Source organism: Lynx rufus, unplaced genomic scaffold, assembly GCF_022079265.1.
Source record: "Lynx rufus isolate CCGP_SWC_20201006 ecotype Redwood Valley unplaced genomic scaffold, mLynRuf1.p SCAF_4, whole genome shotgun sequence".
Classification (NCBI taxonomy): domain Eukaryota; kingdom Metazoa; phylum Chordata; class Mammalia; order Carnivora; family Felidae; genus Lynx; species Lynx rufus.
The window spans coordinates 128,357,588-128,379,964 of NW_025814856.1; the positions used below are offsets into that span (position 1 = coordinate 128,357,588).

General features: G+C 42.4%; 1 long non-coding RNA gene across 1 annotated transcript; it reads right to left on the minus strand.

Annotated features, from left to right (window-relative positions):
• Positions 1-9,253: 9,253 nt before the first annotated feature.
• LOC124523686 (uncharacterized) lies at positions 9,254-19,720 on the minus strand. Its single transcript, XR_006965077.1, has 3 exons — positions 19,652-19,720; positions 9,979-10,092; positions 9,254-9,389 (listed from the first exon to the last, which is right to left on the minus strand). It is a non-coding gene; the product is annotated as an uncharacterized LOC124523686 (long non-coding RNA).
• Positions 19,721-22,377: the final 2,657 nt, after the last annotated feature.

Sequence of the window (22,377 nt, forward strand, 5' to 3'; positions counted from 1 at the left end):
TGGATCTCTCATGAGGTGGCAGTCATAATGTTGGCTAGGGCTGCAATCATCTGAAGGTGGGACTGGGGCTAGAAGATGAATTCCAAGATGGCCTTTTCAGATGGCTGGCGGTTAAGAGGAAGTCTGTCTCAGTTGTTGCTAGCTGTTGGCAGGAGTCTTAAATCCTTATCACCTCAGCCTCTTTACATGGCTATTTGAGTGTCTTCCTGACAGGAAGCTGACATTCCTTCAGAGTAAGTGATTCAAGAGAGAAGAGAGAGTGAGCAAGTAGGAAGTTGCAATGTCTCTTACGGCCTAGTCTCAGAAGCCATACACCATTGCATCGCTTTGCTAGAACTTCCACACTCAAGGGTAAGGGAATTAGGCTCTACCTTTTGAAGGGAGGAGCATCAGGTAATTGGTGGACATATTTTGAAACCACCACACAACCCAAAGACTGCTAATGCTCACTAGTCTCTGTGTCTCCTTTTGTGTTGGGCATGCAGCTAAATTTTTACCCTTACTCCTTTTTGTCACCTTTGTTTTTGGAGTCAGACCCTTACCTCTGTGACTGAAATCGAGTCCACGGATGTCAGCAGAAGTGATGCATGCTTCTTCCAGGCCTGTCCTCTCAGAAACCCACGTTGCTTTCCATTCCTTCTTCTCTTTCCATAGTGACCTACAAGGAATGTTGAAGATGTTGCCTCATGCTCCTAGCATCACAGGCTGAAAGGATCCTTGGTGTGGCAAGGGGAATGGCTCTGTTGTGTGCAGTGGTCTGCGATCTGGTGAAGTCGTACACTTTTATCATTTTAGATGCAGATTTCTGGGCTTATTTCCTTTTTTTTTAATTTTTTTAAATGTTTATTTATTTTTGAGAGAGTCAGAGACAGAATGCGACTGGGTTAGGGTCAGAGAGAGAGGGAGACACAGAATCTGAGGCAGGCTCCAGGCTCTGAGCTGTCAGCACAGAGCCCGACGTGGGGCTCAAACTCATGAGCTGTAAGATCATGACCTGAGCCGAAGTCGGACGCTCAACCAACTGAGCCACCCAGGCACCCCTGGGCTTATTTCTTATAGCAGCTAAATTTATTTACTCTAATAGGCTATGTTCAACAGAGACTTAAGGAAATTATGTAGGATATGAGTATGAGTGTAGGATAACTATGCAATTTTTTATGTATTACCATGAAAAATTTTTGGAAAAATGTAGATTACAGTGTTGGTGGTAATTTGGGGATAGTGTTTACTTCTTTTTAATACTTACTTTTGGGGTATTTTCCGAATATCCTGGTGTTGTAAAAATAGAACTTCTTATCTTTGTTAAAATTTTAATTGATGTATGCTTGACATACAACATTATATTAGTTTTGGGTGTACAACATAATGATTCAATATTTGTATATATTACAAAACGATCACAGTAATAAGTCTAGTTAACATCCATCTTCATTCATAGTTATGTATTTTTTTTCTCTTGTGATAGGGACTATTAAGGTCTATTCTCTTAGGAACTTTCAAACATGCAATACAATATCATTAACTATAATCACCATGCTGTGCATTCCATCCCCATTAATTATTTTATAACTGGAAGTTTGTACCTTTTGACCTCCTTTACCCATTTCACCCACCTCCCTCCTCCTGTCTCCAGCAATGACTAATCTGTTTTCTGTATCTATGAGCTTGTTTTTTTTTATTTGTTTGTTTGCTTTTAGATGCCACATATGTGTGAGATCATATGGTATTTGTCTTTCTCTGTCTGACTTATTTCACTTAGCATAGTGCCTTCAAGATCCATCCATGTTGTTGCAAATGGCAAAATTTCATTATTTTTTATGGCTGAGTAGTATTCCACACATTTGTTCACTCATTCATACATACATACCACATATCCATGCATCCATCAATGGACACTTACATTGTTTCTCTATCTTGGCTGTTATAAATAATTCTACAATAAATATGAGTGAAAATATCTTTTTGGATTTTTTTAAGTTTATTTATTTTGAGAGAGACAGAGAAGAGTATGAGTGGGGGAGGGGTAGAGAGAAAGGGAGAATCTCAAGCAGACTCTGCACTGTCAGCACAGAGCCTGACGCAGGGTCTGAACCCAAGAAACCCTGAGACCATCACCTGAGCCGAAATCAAGAGTTGGACACTCAATCTACTGAGCTACCCATGGTGCCCTTGAGTTAGTGTTTTTATTTTCTTCAGATAAATACCCATAAGTGGAACTGCTGGATCACATGGTAGTTCTATTTTTAATTTTTTGAGGAACCTCCATACTCTTCTATAGTGGCTGCACCAGTTTGCATCCCCACCAACAGTGCACAAAGGTTCTGTTTTCTCCACATCCTCACCAATACTTGCTACTTCTTGTCTTTTTGATAATAGCCATTCTAAAAGGTATGAGGTGATACCTAACTATGGTTTTGATTTGCATTTCCCTGACAATTAGTGATGTTGAACATCTTTTCATGTATCTGTTGGCCATCTGTTGGTATGTTTTCTTTGGAAAATGTTTATTCAGATCCTCTGCCAATTTTTTAATCAGACTGTTTTTTGTTTTTGTTTTTGTTTTTTGCCATTGAATTATATGAGTTCTTTATATATTTTGGATATTAACCCCATATCAAATATATGACTTGCAAATATTTTCTGCCATTTGGTAGGTTGATATTTCTTTTTCTTTATGATTTCCTTTGTGCAGAAAGAAGCTTTTTAGTTTGATGTAGCCCCACTTGTTTCTTTTTGCTTTTGTTGACTTTGCTTTTGGAGTCATTCCTTAACTTATCATTTTTAAAAAAGCAAAATACTAATTTCGTAAACATGATGAATTTTTGTTTATCCTTTCTGTTACTTAGATGACCTATGTTCTTTAACTTTTTGGCATCCAGTGGCCAAGATGCAGCTGCCTACATACCCAAGAAGGCTAATTACATGCCCTTCTTGTTACCTCTTCCCTCAGCTGATATCCCCCAGATAGCAGAGATTCATAACAAGAGGGGGCTAAGTCAGAAGATCTGCTGGGACTTCTGTAGCACAGATCAGGCAGGAGGAAGGAGCCAGGATCTGATGTGCCAGGTGGGGAAACATAGCTGAACTATGAGAAATCGCTGTTTATGGCTCTAATTCAGTCTTGGTTTTGCTTTTGCATTTTGTAATTCCTTGCTTTTTTGTATTTTTTTCTTTCAGCTTCATAAGTTCCTACTATATCTATTCTTTCATCTCAACTCTTCTGTCCTTGTAGTTCTCCAATCCTCTTTTCTGGAGGTTATGCCCTCCATGTCTTTTTGAAGACACAAAGCCAATACCTTTTGATTTTTTCCTGTTTCCTCCCTCCCTCCTTCCTTCCTTCCTTCCTTCCTTCCTTCCTTCCTTCCTTCTTGGTTGTTGAAAGACATGTTTATATACATACTCTTCTAAGTTTTCAGGAAACATTACTTTTTCCATAGGCTTCAGGATATTTTATGAATCACCTCATGTTTTTCATTTGTCTGTTTGTTTCCACATGTTTTAATAGGAAAAGATTTTTCTGGGCCAACAGATAATATGCTTAGCCTAGAGGGTATCAAATAGATTCAAAGTTGAATAAGAAAGGTGCCTGCCTCAAAGGCCCACCATCCCAACATTTATCAATATATCTTAACTAATAGTCACAGTACTGAATACTAATCTTATATCAGAGGGAAAAATGGAGCATTCTGGGGGTATAGGGGAGGGAATAGTGACACTGCCTAGAGACATGAAAAGAAGGGTAAATTTGACCCATATCTTGAAGAATGAGCTATAATTCACTCAGTAGAGTAGAGGAGGAAATAGTATGTGTAAAGTTGTGGAGATGAAGAGAGTAAGCAGTTTGGATAGCAATAGTGGAGGGTGATGTCTGAGGGCAGGAGATGATGGCAGAGGGATATGCAGAAGGCCATTATAAAGAAGCCCATGGCCCAGGCTGATGATTTTAGATTACATTTGGAAGGCAAAAAGAACCAACTGTTGGGTTTTAAGTAAGGGGGCGATGTGAAAAGTTCTGCAGTTTGAAAACATGGTTTTCATTATGGTGGCATGGTGGCAGTGTAAAAGATGTATCCAAGAGGCTGCCACTGCAGGCAGGGTGATTTCTCATACTCCCTGAGGGACTTCTGGGGACTCAAGTGTCCCTGGGCAGGACAGTACCAATTATTGTAAAAATATGCTTTAATGGTCTTTCTTTCAAAAGAATCCAATTAACCATTTTTCTTCCTTCTATTTAAACATAAATATTCCTGGGGCAGCACCTGAGTGGCTCTGACAGTTAAGTGTCTGACTCTTGATTTCGGCCCAGATCATGATCATGAGATCAAGCCACGCATCGGACTCCATGTGCTGACAGTGTGGAGCCTGCTTGGGATTCTCTCTCCCCCTCTCTCTGTGCCCCTCTCCTGCACACTCTATCAAATAACAAATACATAAATTTTAAAAACATTTCTGTTATATGAAGCATCTAAAATAGCCCTGGATTGCTCTTTCCAGTTAAAAACACGTTTTATGTGCTTGTATTTTGTTTATAGGATGCCTTTGCCTTTGAATAATCTGAAAATCTCCTCAGTGGTTAAAGTGGTGAGACGTGTTTGGTTTCGCTTTAAAAGACTTCCAAACCAACTTCTCCTCCTCTGTCTCCCATGTTCTATTCTCTGTACTTGGGAGACATTAACATGCAGGTCAGCTTGTGTCTGTTGCCCTCCCCATGCCTCCTGGGACTTAAGGAGGTGTGTCAGCCTGCCGGTCCCCTTTCCAGGACCCTGTATTCTTGGTCCCATCGTGACATCTGCCAGGCTGTGTTTGTTCACTGGGGCTTTTGGCAGCCCCAGTTCCTTGCGAAGATGAGATGATTTATGTAAGACAAAGGAACACTGCCAAAATGTCAGGATTTGTGCTGTGTCAGGTGGCTGCAGTGCTCCGCACCGAGCAGTCGTTGTTGGATAGTCATTAGCAACTACTTTACGGTAATTTTCTTAGGCGGGGTGAATCATTTCTCCAGCAAATCCTGTTTGCATAGGAGCAGAGATGCCGAGAGAATGAAATTCTCTGCCTGTGTTCCTTGGTCCTGCGGGAGTCTTTGTATGGTTGAGATTAGGTGATGCCTCGCCTGTTGCTGATCCTTATTCTATAGGATGCTCAAAGGCAGAAGAGTATTTCTCTGCATTATAGAAGCCAGTGACTAGGGAATAATCAATGGGGCAGAAAGAATCCCAGACATATATTTCTTTGAAGAAGGCTATGGGGAAATTTTCTGCGCTGAGATTTCTCTTAATTGTGGAAGAGACCTGTTTGGATCTCAATGGCCTGTACTAGCCGCTAGGGCTGCCATAACAAAATGCCACAGACTGGGTGGCTTAAACAACAGAAATCTATTTTCTTGCAGTTCTCAAGGCTAGACGTCCAAGATCAAGGGACTGCTAGGGTTGGTTTGTGGGAAAGACTCACTGCCCAGTTTACAAATGGCCACCTTGCTACTGTGTCATCACATGGCCTGTCCTCTGCTCATGTGCAGAGAGACAGAGAGCTCTCTGGTCTCTGTCTCTGTCTCCTCCTCTTTTTGTAAGAACACCTGTCCTTTTGTATTAGGGTCCCAGCCTTATGACTTAATTTAACCTCAATTACCTTCATAAAGGCCCTATCTCCAAATGCAGTCACAGTAGGGGCTAGGGCTTCAATACACGAATTTGGGGGGGACACAATTCAGTCTATAACATGGCCTGATCAGGAAAATGAACACAGAACCTGGAAACCATGAAGGCCAGGGACTGGGAATTGGAAGTTGGACCTGAGGAGAATTGGATTCCTGGGTATTCCGCTGTAATGAACCCAAGGGTAAATCCTACACCTCTTCAAAAGGCTTTGCCTGTGAAAGGATGTCCCATTGGTCCTTGGCAGGGCCAGAAGGAAAGGCTGTTTAGAAGAGAGGTGTGTCTTAGAACCTCTTTTAGACATTCTATGTCTATAAAAATACCTACACATTGGATCAAAGTGCAATTTGTGAAATTGGGCCCTAAAAAATACCCTGGGAGGAATGAGTTATGTGGACAAATACTTAAGAAAATAGAGAATATTATTTTATTGTCAGAGATTCATATCCCCAAAAAGAAAAAAAAAGATACTGCAAAAACAAAAAACAAAAAACAACCTGTTTAACTTTTTCTTAACCCCAAATTTCCTAAAGTTAAGTGGCCAGATAAGCTACTTTTTTTCAAGAGCAGAAACTTCTTTGGAAAATATTATTCCAGGTTTCTTCTGGTCATGTTGGGAATGGGATGACATAAAGAACCCATATCACAAGATAAGGTCCTGTGGTTACATAATTTATTTCCCTCTAAGAGACTCCTTAAGCAATCCCAAAGAAATGAAAATCTATGCTCATTTTACCTACTGTCCACAAGTTCCCTTCCTAATGCCATTGCATTGTCTTCATCATAACCTTCTTCCACACATCAACTCTAAGCTGCAAGAAAAGTGTTTCTTTTCATTTTGTCCTAAACTTAGGAAAGGGACATCTGGTCCCCATCAAGCTACTAGGTAAGAGACTTTTTCATCATTGAAGTTGAAAACTATGATTTCATGGTGACTCAGGTTTCTCCACCTATGCTAAACAAGGCCAGATCCTGGCCTTTCTTTGGGGATCGTATGTTATTTTCTGTATTTCCTTAATACCTGTCTACATTGCCTCACCTACAGATTGGGGCAGTAACTAACACCAGCCTTGCCCATCCCCAAGGTTGGTGACAAAGATTAATACAAAGTTCAAAGATGTACTGTTTATTTGGAAAGGAACTGTGAAAAAAAAACAAAAACAAAAACAAAAAAACAAGGTGGTGTTATTACCCTCAGAAATTTACAGGGAATAGTAAAGTCCAAAGAGGCTTCAAAGTCAAATGCAGACCTTGAGTCTGGTTCTGAGTCTGGAAGCACAGGGAGGAAAGTGAGTACTGGAGAAGGTAGAGCTCTAAAGAACAGGAATAGAAGGTCCATACTAGGAACTCTTCACTAGCCCAGTGGTTGGGTGTCTAGTCAAAACTAAAAGACCTGGTCTTGCTAAAATTTGGGGGACACAAACATAATCTAAAATCACTTTGGAGTTTAGAGTCCTAAGGGAAATAATAAAGGAGACAGGCATTCTCTTGCCATATACCTAGATTATAATATGGTTTTGGTAAATTGGGGGAAATATGGTGCTGTCATACTAGTGAGAGCAGAAGCAGCATTAGCAAGCCTCAACCTGTGTCCAGAACACAGGTGAAGAGAAGGTCCATGTGTTAGTAGCCAGCATGGCCTTCATGTCCATGACATCTCAAAGGACTCCCTGAGGGGCTCCCTGGCTGGCTCAGTCGGTGGAGCATACGACTCTTGATCTCTGCGTTGTGAGTTTGATACCCACATTAGGTGTAAGGAGTACTTAAAAGTAAAATCTTAAAATTAAAAAAAAAAAAGACTTCTCTGAAATAAACAGATTCTGGGGAGGCTTGGCATTGGTTTTAAGTCCCACAATAGCAAGTAGAAAAAAGTACTAATAAAAGAATAATTGTTACTGTTAATTAGACCCCACTTTGAACTTCAGCCTTTACTCTGGCCCGTGGAAACAGATTATAAATTTGAAATCAACAATTTATATGTTGCATAAATTGATACCATATTATATATATAATATATACACATTCACACATATATACATATACATATATACATAATATATAATATATACATATACATATGCCCTACTCCCATGAGAATAATATGGATAAAGAGATTAATCACTGGAGTAACCAAGAGTTAAGATTTGTGGTAATTAGGCATTCTCTTTTTTTTAATGGTTTGTGCTAGTCAGCTCATCAGCACCCCTTTTTCAGAGTGCTATTGACATACCTGCTAAAAAAGCTAACACCACTGCTCTATGCACGGTGTTCAAGTGCATTTGCTCTAAAGCCACACAGCCACATTCAAATCCTGATGCTTCTATTTACTACCTGTGTGAACTTGGGCAAATTACATCATCTCTCTAATCCTCAGCTTCCTTATCTGTAAAATGGGTAAGTAACAATGCAAAGACATAAAATTCAGTAGTGTTCTGAGAGTGTGCAGAGGGAGCAACTGGCTGAGATGGGCACCTGGAAAATGTTCTTGGACCGAAAATGTTCTCAGGAGGTAGCGAAGAAGAGATAGAGAAGAACGGAGCCTGGGAGGAGACGGTGAGACCAGATCAGAGAGGACGTAGGACGCCATTCTAAAGGGTTTGCATAAACTCTGAACAACCCCAGTACTCTTCAGCTACGGAATTGGAGCTCCTAAATGCTATGAACTCGTTTCTATTTTCTGTCTGAATTTCCACCTAGATGGAAAGAGCTCCTTACCCATAACTTAATAGAGTACTGCACTCTACCTGCAGAGTTTAGCTCCAGTCTTCCAACACAACTGTGAACAAGAGGAGCTAAACACATCTCTACATCTTTCCATGATGTCAGGAGGGCTAAGGAACTTCCCCAGGCTTCCTTATCTCTGCCCATCTTCCCACCCACTGACCAACTCATCCACCTACCCATGCCACTAATACTGCCTACTCTGCGTAAGGCCCTGTCTGGTCTCCTGGGGATATAGATATGAATAAAATATGAGATTTGTCCCCAACCAGTGCACAGTCTAATTTGGGGGGTGTACATTCAAGCAGATGTGTCACAACCCAGTAGACTAAGTGCCATGGGGGCAGTTGGTATACAGAGTGATGGGGTGCCTGTGTGAGTGTGGGGGAGCTACACTGAAGACAGTATTTAAGGTGGGTCCTGAAGGGTGAATAGGTGTTTCTTGCGACTAGCCTCTTGAATGTGAATTGCATGTAAGATAACATAACATTTAGTTGTGTTGACTATTTGTTTTCATGGCAAAGGAGAGAAAGCAGCTAAGATTTGCTCAGAGCTTATGTGTGTCAGATATTCTACTAGGTGCTTCTCTAAAAATATCATTTTATTCTTACTCCACTGTGAGGTAAGCACTGTTCTTACCTTCTTTTACTGATGAGGAAACTGAGATCCAGAGATGAGAAATAAATTGACTTCAAGGTCAATGGCTTAAGGAGGAAATAAAAGTGGCTTTAAGGCTTTCTATTTGGGTTTAGGAATAATAATAATAGTAATAATAACAACAATGATTTGTTGAGCACTTGCTATGTATCAGCTATGGTTCTAAGCACTTTACATGTGATTAGTTCATATAAATCTTACACTTACCTGAGAGGTAGGGGCAGTTATGATCCTCTCCATACTTTAAGTGAGGAAACTGAGGCAGAGAGTTGAAATAACTGGCATTGCACCATTCAGTGACAAGGGTAGAGTCAGGACGTGAACCCAGACAGTACTAGCTCCAGAACATATTCTCCTGACCTACAGTTATAAGATCCAGATAGGGGTCAGGAGACCAGCTGATCTCACCCTATCCGCCCCTCCTCCCTCCAGTCCAGGGAAAATTGCAATTCAGGTGAAATCAAGTCATGATAGATACCAAGGGATGTTTTGTAGATAAAAATAAGTCACAAAAGTACAATCTGGGGGATATGCAGGAAAAAGTATACGTATGTTTGTAACCACAACTGCAATGATTTATCATCGCAATAAAGCTGATGGGATTTATGTACAAAAAAAGTATCTGAGGATGCTTTTCTCTACCACATTCTTTTTCCTGTTAGCTGCCTCCTTGACTTACTGCCCCAATGTCAGTCCAGACTCTAGGTGAAGGAAAATTGTCCTAGCTCATCCTATACTGGGAATTGTTCTGTACCTACGAAAGTCAGCCCAGTACTGGGCCACAAGTCATCTAAATCACAATTACATGGGGTGGGTAGGTAGGAGGCAGCTGAGGTCTGAGCTGGGACTGAACTGACATTTCTTGGGAGTGAGGCCAGGACTCAGTCTGGCTTGGGAAGCACTGAATCTGGAACGGTGCTTCTTCAACTTTAATGTGTCCATGAATCACCTTGGGATCGTGATAAAATGTAGACTCTACTTCAGTTGATCTAGGGAGGGGTCCAAGATTCTGCATTTCTGAAGACTCCTAGGTGATGCTGATGCCACGGCCCAAGGACCACACCTGGAGAAGCAAGAACAATCTGTTATAGACAGAAAGGGTGCCCAGGCACTCCTCCTGGCCTTCAGAAATAGTAGCAGCCTTGAGAAAAGCTGATAAGAAAGGAGGTGGAAGAAAGAATAACAGATGAGCCAGGATATAGTAGAAGTCAAGCCATCCTGCTCATTTCCCTAACCCATGATAGTTTTCAGAGCTATCAAATAGCATGAGGTAATAACTGATATTCTTGATAAGACAACTTTCTTTTGAAAATTGGGCCATATCTTCTAGATTATACACCGAATACGTTTGTAAGATGTGAAATATGTGGTACAAATATTTCCATCAAGAATTGTTAAAAACAAAGAAAAATGGGAGTTGCAGGTAGTGAACATCTGTTAGACAAAAAAAAAAAAAAAAGTACTCTTGCAGATTTCCCAAAGGATTAGATAAATAAAGCACTACCTAAACTTGTAAAGCCATTTCCTAAGCTCTTTTGGTGCCATGGGTTCTGCTGTGGTGAGATAAAACTCCAAGAAAACAACAGATGTTCCTCTCTTCTTCACTTTGCTTGCTGCCCCCAGCTTTCCACCCATTGAGTCATTCATTGCTCTGGGAGCCGATGGGTTCAGAATCAGTCGAGTTTCTGAATAGAGTCAACTACTTTGAAAACCTCTGGTAATAGAGCCAGAGCCAAGATTTTTGAGAGAGAAAAAGTTCTTTGAGTTTTTGGAGAATAGGGAGAGATTCAGGATGATGGAAGAGTTTGTTTTTGCTGCGTGGGGGGATTTGAGATCAAGCTTGATTCACTAGTAGAGAAGGATGCTCGAGGCGGATGCCAGGGAGTCTCCCTGTGAGTTTGGGGGCACCTCAGAGCATCTTCTTTCTGGGTGAAGTCTGAAGAGGCAGCAACGTCATAGATCAACGTGGGAGAGGTGCAATAGACATGAAATGATGTGAGAAAAAACCTTTGCATCCCTTTTCCTGATCTCTTGCAATTCTAGGGTGGTACAGGAAGTTATCTGAAAGTTGCCTACGCCCCTCAAAGGGGCTCATAGGTGGCGGAACTGCTGTGCAATGAGAACAAAAATAATCAGTAATGTGGGTGGCTCCTGAGAGCAGAGAGCGGAGGGGGAATTCAAATATTTCATCAGTGGGTACAGTGGAGACAGATGTCTGTGAACAAAGGTCCCGCAGGACAAGTAAGACTGTCACAGATGTCAGCATGCAACAGCCTGTATGAAGGAGGTGGGGGGCCCCTCACTCTGCACTGTAAGCCCTCACCTCTCAGGAACGAACTCACCTCCAAGGAGAGGGGGAGAAACAAGGGCCAGGTGGGGAGTGGGGTAAAATATTGTATTGGCTGTTTGCTCAAAAGGAGAGCCTGCAGGAAAATCCAGAAGGGAAAGGTTTACTTTGGAATAGAAAGTTTTAGATTTTCTCAACCAGTGAAAACTGGATTCTGAGACAAAATAAGATGCAATTATGGCAAAACAAGGTTTCATTTTTCCACACACCAGTTGGTGACTCTAAATTTCATACCTGCACTAGATTTTGGTAGGCTGTGATAAAGTAGCTGCTAAATACATGTTCATTTGGATCCAGTAGATTTTTTTTTAATTTTTTTTTAACGTTTATTTATTTTTGAGACAGAGAGATAGAGCATGAACAGGGGAGGGGCAGAGAGAGAGGGAGACACAGAATCTGAAACAGGCTCCAGGCTCTGAGCTGTCACGCGGGGCTCGAACTCACAGACCGTGAGATCATGACCGGAGCCGAAGTCGGATGCTTAACCGACCAAGCCACCCAGGCGCCCCTGGATCCAGTAGATTTTAACGGAACTCCTAGTAGGTGCCAGCCATAGTTATAGGTGCTGGAGAGGCAGCAGTGAACAAAACGAGTTCCTGCCGTTTGGGGGGCTGGGGTGAGACAGAAAGGAAACAAATCTGTATGCCACATGTTGAATTCTATGAAGAAAAGTCAAATAAGGTGGGTAGGAGACAGGCGCTTGGTGTGTATTTGTTGTGTGGTGTGTGCATGTGTGGGTTTGTCTGCATGTGTGTATGTTGCACGTTCTCTGGCAGGATTTTATATCAGCTGGTCTAGGAAGACCTCACACAGCTAAGGTGCTGTTTGAACAGAGACCTAATTACAGGGAAGGACAAACCAAATCATTCCGGGGAAAGAGGATCCAGGTAGAACAAAACCATCAAACTTCAAATCTCTGAGCTCTGAGCAGACTCAAATGAATAAATGGTTCTATTTTCCCTTAAAAAATCACAGATATTTTTGTTTGGTTTTGTCTATTTTTGAACTTGGTATGTTTTCTTCTGTGGCTTGTTTTATTTCCTTGCTTAATCTCAAGGTTTTGAGATTCATTCATGTTGACATGCTGCTAAAATTCATTGATTTCCCTTGCTGCAACCTATTCCATTGAATGAGCACACCATCATTTGTCCATTCTATTGTTGATGGACTTTTGGGTGGTTTCCTGTCTCACTATAAATATTCTTGCATATGTTTCACGCAAAAGTTCTTCTTTAAGGCCATGCTTCCCGACCCATCACAGCACACATAGAAAACAACGATATTTAGGGGCGCCTGGGTGGTTCAATTGGTTAAGCGTCCGACTTCAGCTCAGGTCATGATCTCAAGGCTCATTGGTTCGAGCCCTGCATCGGGCTCTGTGCTGACAGCTCAGGGCCTGGAGCCTGCTTCAGATTGTGTGTCTCCCTCTCACTCTCTGCCCCTCCCCCACTCATGTTCTGTCTCTCTGTCACTCAAAAATAAATAAGAAAAAAAGAAAACAATGGTATTTGTTCAGCACATTTGGAGAAGCTCAAGGGGAGTTAGGGGGTATCTCCATGACTATTGGTGAAAAAATAATTTTTTATATTACATAATTATGTTAAGAAAATGAATTTGTATAAAACTTCCACATAGAATCTTTAAAAAGTCAGGTTTTATGCATGAAATGGCTAAATGCAGTTTCTGGTCAAGGTCTCATTTATTTATTATTTATTTACTTATTTATTGTAAATATTTATTTTTGAGAGAGAGAGCATGAGCAGGGGAGAGGCAGAGAGAGAGGGAGCCAGGAGGTCTGAAGTGGGATCTGCATAGACAGCAGCAAACTACGAGACCACAATCTGAGGCAAAGTCAGATGCTTAACTGACTGAGCCACGCAGGTGACCCCTGAGCAAGATTTTAAATGATGATCTTTTAAAATTCTTGATGAAAACCATTATTCTCAAGGCTGGGAATAAAAATTTTTAAACCATGTAACAACAATTCAAAAATGATATTTAAAGAATCAAACAGCTCTTTCTTGTCTTTCATTGACAAACGTTAGGTTGAAAATGCCTTGGTAATGCAACTGGGTTTCAAATTCAGTTCAAATCGCTTAGATTAATGATTATGAATGAATGAGGAAGCCCTTATCTGCTGAGGAGGCATGGTTAGGGCAGTCACCTTGCAGCTTCATGGGTGTCATAGAAGGAACATTCTGCCACAAACTACAGGAAGTGACCAATTTGGAGACCCCCTAGACCTCAGCCCCGGAGCACAGAAATGACACTCGTCAGTTTGTACACTTTGAGCAGAGCTACCCACCTAGAGTGTGGGAAAGTCATGGCTGTGCTTTGGGCCAGTGGTGCTGCTGGAAGTTTTTTTTTTGTTTGTTTGTTTTTTTTAATTTTTATGTGGCACATGAGGTAGACATCCAGGGTGGAGAGGAGCCTTTCCTGCACACAGTGCCTGTGGAAAAGAAGCTTGTGTGAGATTTCGTTTGCCCTCCTCTCAGCCTGCCAGGTGTCCCATCAAATCTGGGCCTCCTCTACTTTGGCATCCTCTGAGAAGTAGCCAAAGGTCACAGGCAAGGGGGACCTCTGGCTGGAGAGCTTAGCTGCACATGAGAATCATCTGGATGTTAAAAAAAAATAATGGTGCCTGGGTCTTGACTCAACAATCTAGTCCTGAAAACAATCTCATGTGAAAGTACTTTTCTCATGCTATTTTTATAGGTGGGAAAATAGGCTCAGAGAGGTTAAGTCAGTTGTCCAAGGTCATGGAGCCATGGTTCAAATGTAGGCTGGCTTCAGAGCCTGTGCCTTAACCACTGGGCTGTGCTGCCTCTCTAAATAACTACAAGTTCTGAACCTTTATGGTTTCTCACTACTAATTATTAATCACTAATGTCTCTACTGTATTGATAAGCTCCACAGAAGCTTAAGCATACAGATTATAAATCATAAGATAATTGGATGATTCCTAAATGATGCCCTTTAAAAAAAACACTCTATTTTTAAGTATTCGAAAAAGTCAAGAAATCCACAGAGGCCTTCAATTCTTGGAGTCCCCTAATGAGTGTAAATAGCCTGTCACTCAAGTTGGCAGGTCACAAAGTCTACAGTTGCACTTCAGCCTGCCACTTTCACCTTCAGAGTTAGTGCTGCATCTCTCTGTTATTTTCAAAACCAGAAAATACCATTTCTTTGTTTAAAAAAATACAAACACAACTTAGAAGAGACCTTTTTCCTCCAAAGCACTGATTGGACCAGAGAGGCTTGGGGCCGGGGACCTGATGCCAGAGGGGAGGCAGCACTTTGGTTCAGAGGTACCCACTGGGCTTAAATCAGGTCTCTGCTGCTGGAGAGGTCAGTGGGAAGCCCACTGAAGTCAGAGGGAGAAGAACATCTGCTTCCTCCTCTTTTCTGAAAGCTGTCAGGCCAGTAAACCGATCTGAGACAAGAGGGCTTTGTGAGAATCGGTTTCTCCTGCAAGTAAGTTGGCATACAACATCAGCTGTTGGCAACTTTAATGACCTTTTGATTGAGTACAGAAGAAATTGTGGAATGGCTCTAAAATAACTGTGCATTCTGACCTCTTCATCAGCCTGCCTCTGAACAATCTTTCCAGAAGAAAATAAGTTGAATGATACTCATGCCTGTGAGGCGTTTTTATTTCCTCCAGAAGTCATTCGCCCCCACTGCACCTTGCAAAGGCAAGGCACTGTCTTCCTGAATTCAACCTCCCTCCTGCCTCCAACTTGTACATCAGCTCTACAGGAAACCTGGTTCACAGATGTTAGAACCCCAGGTCATTTTCATTTACTGACACCAGTTGCTGCTAGGGCTGGTGGGGCAGGCAAGAGCTGAGTATTGAATGCCTTTCTCTCTCCACTCCCACCCCCATAAGATGAGAAACAATCAGACATAAACAAGCCCATCCAGATGTTGAAGATGAATCCAGAGCACAATTCCAAATCTCTCTGGAAACACCACGGTTGAAGACGGGTGAAAAGAATAAGCCTACAAATAGAATGTGTTTTTACACTGAAGATCCTAAGACCTGGGAAAAGATATGTTCTTCCTTTTATTTTTCCAGGAGGCTGAACATTAATTTCTTCCTTTATGTAGAGAGGAAAGAATTTTGGAAAGAAGATATGAGGCTTGGCTATGAAATTAGCAACAGAGACCAGCTGGGTGGGGGGAGAGGATTGCAGTTCCTCAACAAAAATGGGGAAACTCATTCTGGGATTCGTTGGTAGATAAATCTAATGTAATTTTGTTCCTTTTTGATGATGGAAATTAATTAGAGGCTAAATTAAATATTTGATTTCCATATTTTTCAGATTATTTTATTTTTAAAATTCATAAGTCTCTTGTGAAACAGATCATGTGTTTTGGTTCAGAAAATATGGACACTGTGTCTACCTAGGGCCTTTCTATCTGGGAGCCGTAGGGTAGGCCTGTCCAGGACCTGCCAGGCAATCAAAGTCAGGATCAGCACAGTGTCCTGAGAAGAAAGCCTTTCTTCCCCACCAGGGCTGGGTGAAGGTTCAGATGAAAGCAGGGGTAGAGTGGGGCATGTGAGGCCATTCGTAATGAGACAATTGGCAAAACCGGTGAGAACAGTCCAAGGCCCTTTCCATGGCACAGGACACCTCTGGGCTCCCTGAGGACTTGGGAGAACCATGGATTTCGTAGGGAGAAGCAAGGGCTCATGATGTGAGATCCCCTTCACATGACCCATGCTTCTCTCTATAAGGAAACAGTTGTGCATCTTGTGTATTGCCTTTGGCTTTCCATCCCTTTAACAAAAACGTACAAAACCATTCACTATAGGGAAAGCCAAGAGAAATTAAACAAGTCATTCCAGGAAGTATAACTTGTTGGTGGCAGAGCCAAGACCAAAAGCCAAGTCTCAGGACTCCCGATCTGTGGCCTCCCATAGCACAGCACTGCTGAGTAGTTGACTGCCTCATCATGCCTTCATGTCATTCTGCTTTAAGAGTTTAGCATTTATACCCGGGCCCATTTTGGTGGCTGGAGGCAGGAGAGGACAAAAAAAAAAAAATCATATAATAAAGGTTGTATTTCTTTTGTTAGAGGACTTCAGAGCTAGGCAGAGAGGACCAGGGAATAAATAATTTAAAGACCATGGACCAGAGACATGGCTAAAACCCATTTATTCCTAATCTACATAAGACTGGCCTTTAACTAGACATGTAGCTTCCACCTGCCTTTCTTCCTTTGCGTAGTTTTGCTCTGTGATTCTTTTTTTACTGAAGTAAAGGTGCTTATTACACAGTCCAATGGCACTTAATGCAAATGTGAACTATGTGAATTTGAGATAGCGTGATATGAGAATATTAACAAAGTCTCAATTAGTTTCCTAAAAAAAAAAAATACATTCCTCAAATTTACAAAAAAAAAAAAATCACACAATTTCAAAGCAGGGGCCAAATGAACTATATGCCATGTTCACATTTGACAGTGTTACTTCAGCTGTTGATGGAAATACCCTGCTTCCTTTGTCGGTGGACTGTGGGTCACCCTCCTGTTTACATGCACTAGAATTTCTGCAAAAGATTTTGGTTACTTTTGTGCTGTTATTTTAATAGTCACTGCAACTTAAGCATTTAAAACTTTTTGAATCACATAACAATATCATCCAAGATGTTATTGAGTCATATGGCTAGCGTGAGTGCTGAAAATCGGGTCTGCAAATCGGTGACTTTGCAGTGCAAGTTACATAAAATGCCATTACACAAGCCAGACAACCACTGAGATAGGCCAAGCAGTAAATTTAGTGAACTCTCAAAGGGAAATATTAGCAAAAACACTGAGAGAAGAAGAAAGAAATATTCAAGGACAAACATGTCACATGTTTGTGGATAGATACAATTTGAGATAGTAGTCCCTCTCCTGTGCCCTTAACTATTATTGTTTTTCCTTCAGAAAAATTAATTATGAAAACTTTGAAGTACATGAGGTCTTCAGGACTGCATGCTTGACATAAATAAGGATATGTTATACCGTAGTGTTATGGGTTGAATTGTGTCCCCACAAAAGATGTTGGAGTCCTAACCCCCAGAACCTGTGAATGTGATCTTATTTGGAAGTAAGGTCTTTGCATATGATCAAAATAAAATGAGGTCATTAGGGTGGACCCTACCCCAGAATGACTAGTGTCCTTATAAAATGGGGAAATTTATATAAAATGGGGAAATTTAGATGCACACAGGTATGTACAGAAGGAAGATGATGTGGTAACACAGGGAGAGGACCATCTACAAGCCAGGGAATGCCTGATGCCACCAGAAGCTGGAAGAGGCATGGAATGGATTGTCCATTCCAGCAGCAAGCATGCCGACACCTTGATCTCAGACCTCTAGCCTCCAGTACAGTGAGACAATACATTTCTGTTGTTTAAGCCACTCAGTTTGTGATACTCTGTTATGTCAGCCCTAGCAAACTAATATACTGATTGACCTTTGTAGAAATAACTCATTTTTTTTTAAATTTTTTTTCAACGTTTATTTATTTTTGGGACAGAGAGAGACAGAGCATGAACGGGGGAGGGGCAGAGAGAGAGGGAGACACAGAATCGGAAACAGGCTCCAGGCTCTGAGCCGTCAGCCCAGAGCCTGACGCGGGGCTCGAACTCACGGACCGCGAGATCGTGACCTGGCTGAAGTCGGACGCTTAACCGACTGCGCCACCCAGGCGCCCCGAGAAATAACTCATTTTTGAGAAGGTATACCCATTCTCAATGTTTTGGCCAACTGAGGACCCCGAGGAATGCCTCTTTGGGGAGGAAATGTCTGCCCCTGTCAGGTTTCCAGTCCCAAGGGGAGTGCCTTTGCTTTCTCATCTGTCATTTACGTGGCAGTGTGACCAGTTCATCAGAGGCACTTCTAAGAGACTTGTTGACTTTATGGTGGAAAGTCAAGTTTTGACTGGGGTGATGAGATTGCAGGAGAAATTGGGGACAACCCCTGGGTGGACAGTCATACTTACTAGGATCTGGCTCCCACTTAGAATAGAGCTGGGGTAATCTGGTGGGAACGATAAGGAAGGTTGAAGTTTGCCTAAGAAGGTCAGGGGCAATATTGATAACCTGCATTTTTGTCAAGAGCTAGGTATGTATAGTTATAGAAGAACATGGCTGAATGGAGAGGTGAGGGCAGAGGTGGATGGGTTGAAAAGAGGAGTTAGAGCTGAGGCAGTGGAGGGGTTACAATGAGAGCTACCACATTTTAAAATGCTGCTCAGAAGGGCATCAGTGTCGCTCAGTTGGTTGAGCATCCAGCTCTTGATTTTGGCTCTGGTCATGATCTCATGGATGGTGAAATCAAGCCCCACATGCTTTGAACTCTGTGCTGACAATGCACAGCCTACTTGGGATTCTCTCTCTTTTCTCTCTCTGTCCCTCCTCCCACTCATGTTTTCTCAAAATAAATAAATAAACATTAAAAATAATAATAATAATAAATAAAGTGCTGCACAGAGCCAGCACACCAAGAAGGATGAGGCTAGGGCTTTCAGTGCACAAAGAGGCTGGTGGAGACAGAAGCAGAAGCCCTTCCCTCTGTGCTTGGCCAAAGGACTCCAGCAGTGACATCAGTTAGAAGGGAGGGATCAAGGCTCTCCTCAATAGGCAATTCTGGAGTCACATGTCTCATCGTTCATAAAGCAAGATGGTTTCTTGGGGTGATGTCTATTTCATACGGAGGTTGGTGGTTTTGGAGACAAAGCCTAGTGCCAGTAGGGCTGCTGTGATTTCTGAAGTGGAAGTGTCCAACAGGGACTCTGTGGACAGAATATGAAACAGAGATAATCAAAGAGGTTGAGATACAAATGCATCTCTTAGTCTGTGAATGGCTCAGACCTCTTTTGATCCAGCAGGCACCAAGTTTTTGCTTACATTTCTTCTCCTGTCTTCATCCCTCGCTCAGTCATTATATGAGCACACAAGGCAGCAGGCAGAAATGGTGGTGGGGAGAGTAAGGGATTATGTATCTTTGGGGGAGGGCGGTAACAACAATGATCACAATAGCAACAATGGGAGTCATGGTGGCTGATATTTCCTGAGGACTTTACAAGTGCCAACCCCTGTACCAGATATGTTGATTCTCAGTGTAATCATGCAAGGAAGCTGTCATTACTCCTTCCCTATAGAGGAGAAACCACTGTCTGCCAGATTTTCAATAAATGCTCTGCATCCCACAGATGGTATGTAGTAGACCATAGTAATGTATGATATTGCATTGTAACATATAGTAAATAGAATCCTTACCACAACTCTCATAAAGTGAGAGATGCCAACCAGATTAGTTCCTTGCTGCAAGTTGTGACCACGGTGGGGAGGCAGGGCTCCCAGGACAGTGTGCTCTATCTGTCCTAGCGAAGTCTCAGTACAAACACAGGGCTGGAAATGAAATGAGAAGTGGAAGTTAGACTGGTCAGGTTCCCAATCTGGGGGAGGGGTTTCCTGTATGGTGAGATACAGATTTCCTCAGGATGTTCAAGCAACACACAGCATGAGAAAAAGGTAGGGCAAGGGCAATAGCATCAAAAGAAATTCATGGTTTGGTCCACTTGTTCTTGCTGTGAACTGCTGTTCCTATAGATTGCAATTCTGAGGCCCTAAAGAGGAAATTTCAGAAATGACCCCTTTGAGCATTATTTACTGGAAATTGGAGAGGAAAGTTTCCGTATCAAACACTGTTAGAGAGAGCTCTCTTGCTTCCGAGTTCCTCTTCTGCTCCATTCCTCAGATGCCAAATGCTGCCAGAGTTTTGGCAGTAGTTTTGCATGCAGTCGCAAGCTCTCACTTGGGTAATACAGGGGAGGGAGTTTAGCTTGACAGTGTGTTTTCCAACAGGGCCAGGAGCATTCTATACAAAGGCAATTATGATTAATGATTAAGCTAGTAGCTGAGTTAGAGTATACAACTTGGCCAAGGTCAAGTCTGGCATGAGGGGTGGCCTGGATGAGGCCATTTGAGGGCCAAGGTTGTGCAGATGAGTGGAAAGCCTCAGAAGAATCCAGGCAGAACCTCCTTACTTGGGGGCTGCAGAAGTGATCCCATGTAAAGGAGGCATGGGAGGCATGAAGGACTGATGAGGATCTGGGCCGATGTCCTCTCCACAAAGCCACTGTTCTGACTCTTCCTCTGGCCAGCCTGAGCTATTCTAGGGCCACCATTACTCCTGTAGGCTGCTGTGTTCATTTCCTGTGGCTGCTGTAACAATGACCTCAAACTTGGTGGCTTACAACAGAAATTTACTCTCTCATGTTCTGGAGGCCAGGGAAGAACCCTTCCTCACCTCTTCCAGCTGGTGGTGGCTGTTGCCACTCCTTGGCCTCCTTGACTGTATCACTGCAATCTCTGCTCTGTGGTCACAGCTTCTCTTCCTCTTCATGTGCCTTCTCTCCAGTCTCTTATAAGGACACTTATTATTGGATTTGGATTCACCTGAGAAATTCAGGATGACCGCATCTCAAGATCTTTAACTTAACTTCTGCAAAGACGCTTTTTTGAAATAAGGTAACATCCACAGGTTCAGGGCATTAGGAAATGGAAAAATCTTTTCGGGGACCACCATGCAACCCATTATAGGTGCCAAGAGTCAGGGAACTATGAGGACCTATATCTTTGTTGTCTAAACACAATGCTTTTTGGTCTCTGTGTCACAAGTATTGCTTAGGCTTGAATTTGTGAGTGGTGTTCAGTGACAAGGCAAGTCAAACTTCAAGATGCCTTTAAGCCAAAGCTATGCTCCTGAGTGATCTCTAGGGGACTCCTGTATGTTGGGCGTCTCAGTCTAATCTTCTACAGGTCCTCCTCTGCCTGTGCCCTTCAGCCTGTGGTGGGTAAATTAGACCCAACAACTACTAAGAATGCAAGGGACTTCAGAGGCCATCTGATTCACATGGGTTGCAAGTGTTTAGCACCAACTATAACCGATGCTACCCCAGACTCATGACAGATATGAAGTATCTCTTGTAATGTCAGTCCAGCTAGAGCCTCAGACTTCTCAGGCCAGTCCTCAGAGTAGCCACAGCCCTGGGTTAGACTTAACACAGGAAGTGGGTTAGACTTAGCACAGGAAGTGAAATCCCTCTGCGATCTCTGACCCCAAACAAGCCTCATTTTTTGGATGAGGAAACTGAGGCCCAGAGAGGATGAGAGAATTGATAAAGGTGGTGCTCTATTCCCATATATCTCAACACTGCATTTCCCATTAAAAAAAAAAATCAGATTATCAACTTTCTAGGTTCCCAAATTAGGATTTTTTTTTAACCTTCAAAATACCTATGTGTTGACCTGATTTTCTTCTTATTCGTTTTAACAGTTCCGTACCTCACACAGACACATGGAGCCTGTCACCCTCCCAACGTGGCTTAGCACACACGGCACAGCCATTCTGCTCTGCAGCTTCTGACCCCGTCTGCTAGCTCATAGAAAATGAAATTATATTAAATGGGATTTTAGAAAATCGTCACGGCCTAAAGTGAACATCATTTGTTGGGAAACAAACCATATGTTGGCAATTTTACTTCTAATTCTTGGCTTGGGGACATTTGAGTTCTAGGGAGAAGAAGGGGAGCCCCTCACTGTGCCCCTGCCAGTGGGGTGCCTCACTCTGCCATTTGCCGGGAGCAGTTCCCACCCTGAGGCCCCGCGGCTGAGATGCTTACTTCCTCAGACATTTGAATTTGCCCTGTTTGGATCTGTTGTTAGGAAAGAGAGGCCCTAAGACATCATGTTCAACTCAGCTTCTTCCATAGTCGGTTGGTCTGCTACAGTCTGCAGGAAAACTGACAGCATGAGTTTGGGTAAGAGTTAGGAAGACAGGAGTGAACATTTCAAGGTTAGGGAAAAAAATGAAGAAATAAGGCTAGGATCAATCTTCAGCTTGGTCTGTTTGGTCCCAAGAGACTTTCCATTTGTCACAGTGGGGTGACGTAACCTTGATGGGGGATTTTAAGGAAGAAGGAGCTACAATCTGCAGTTAC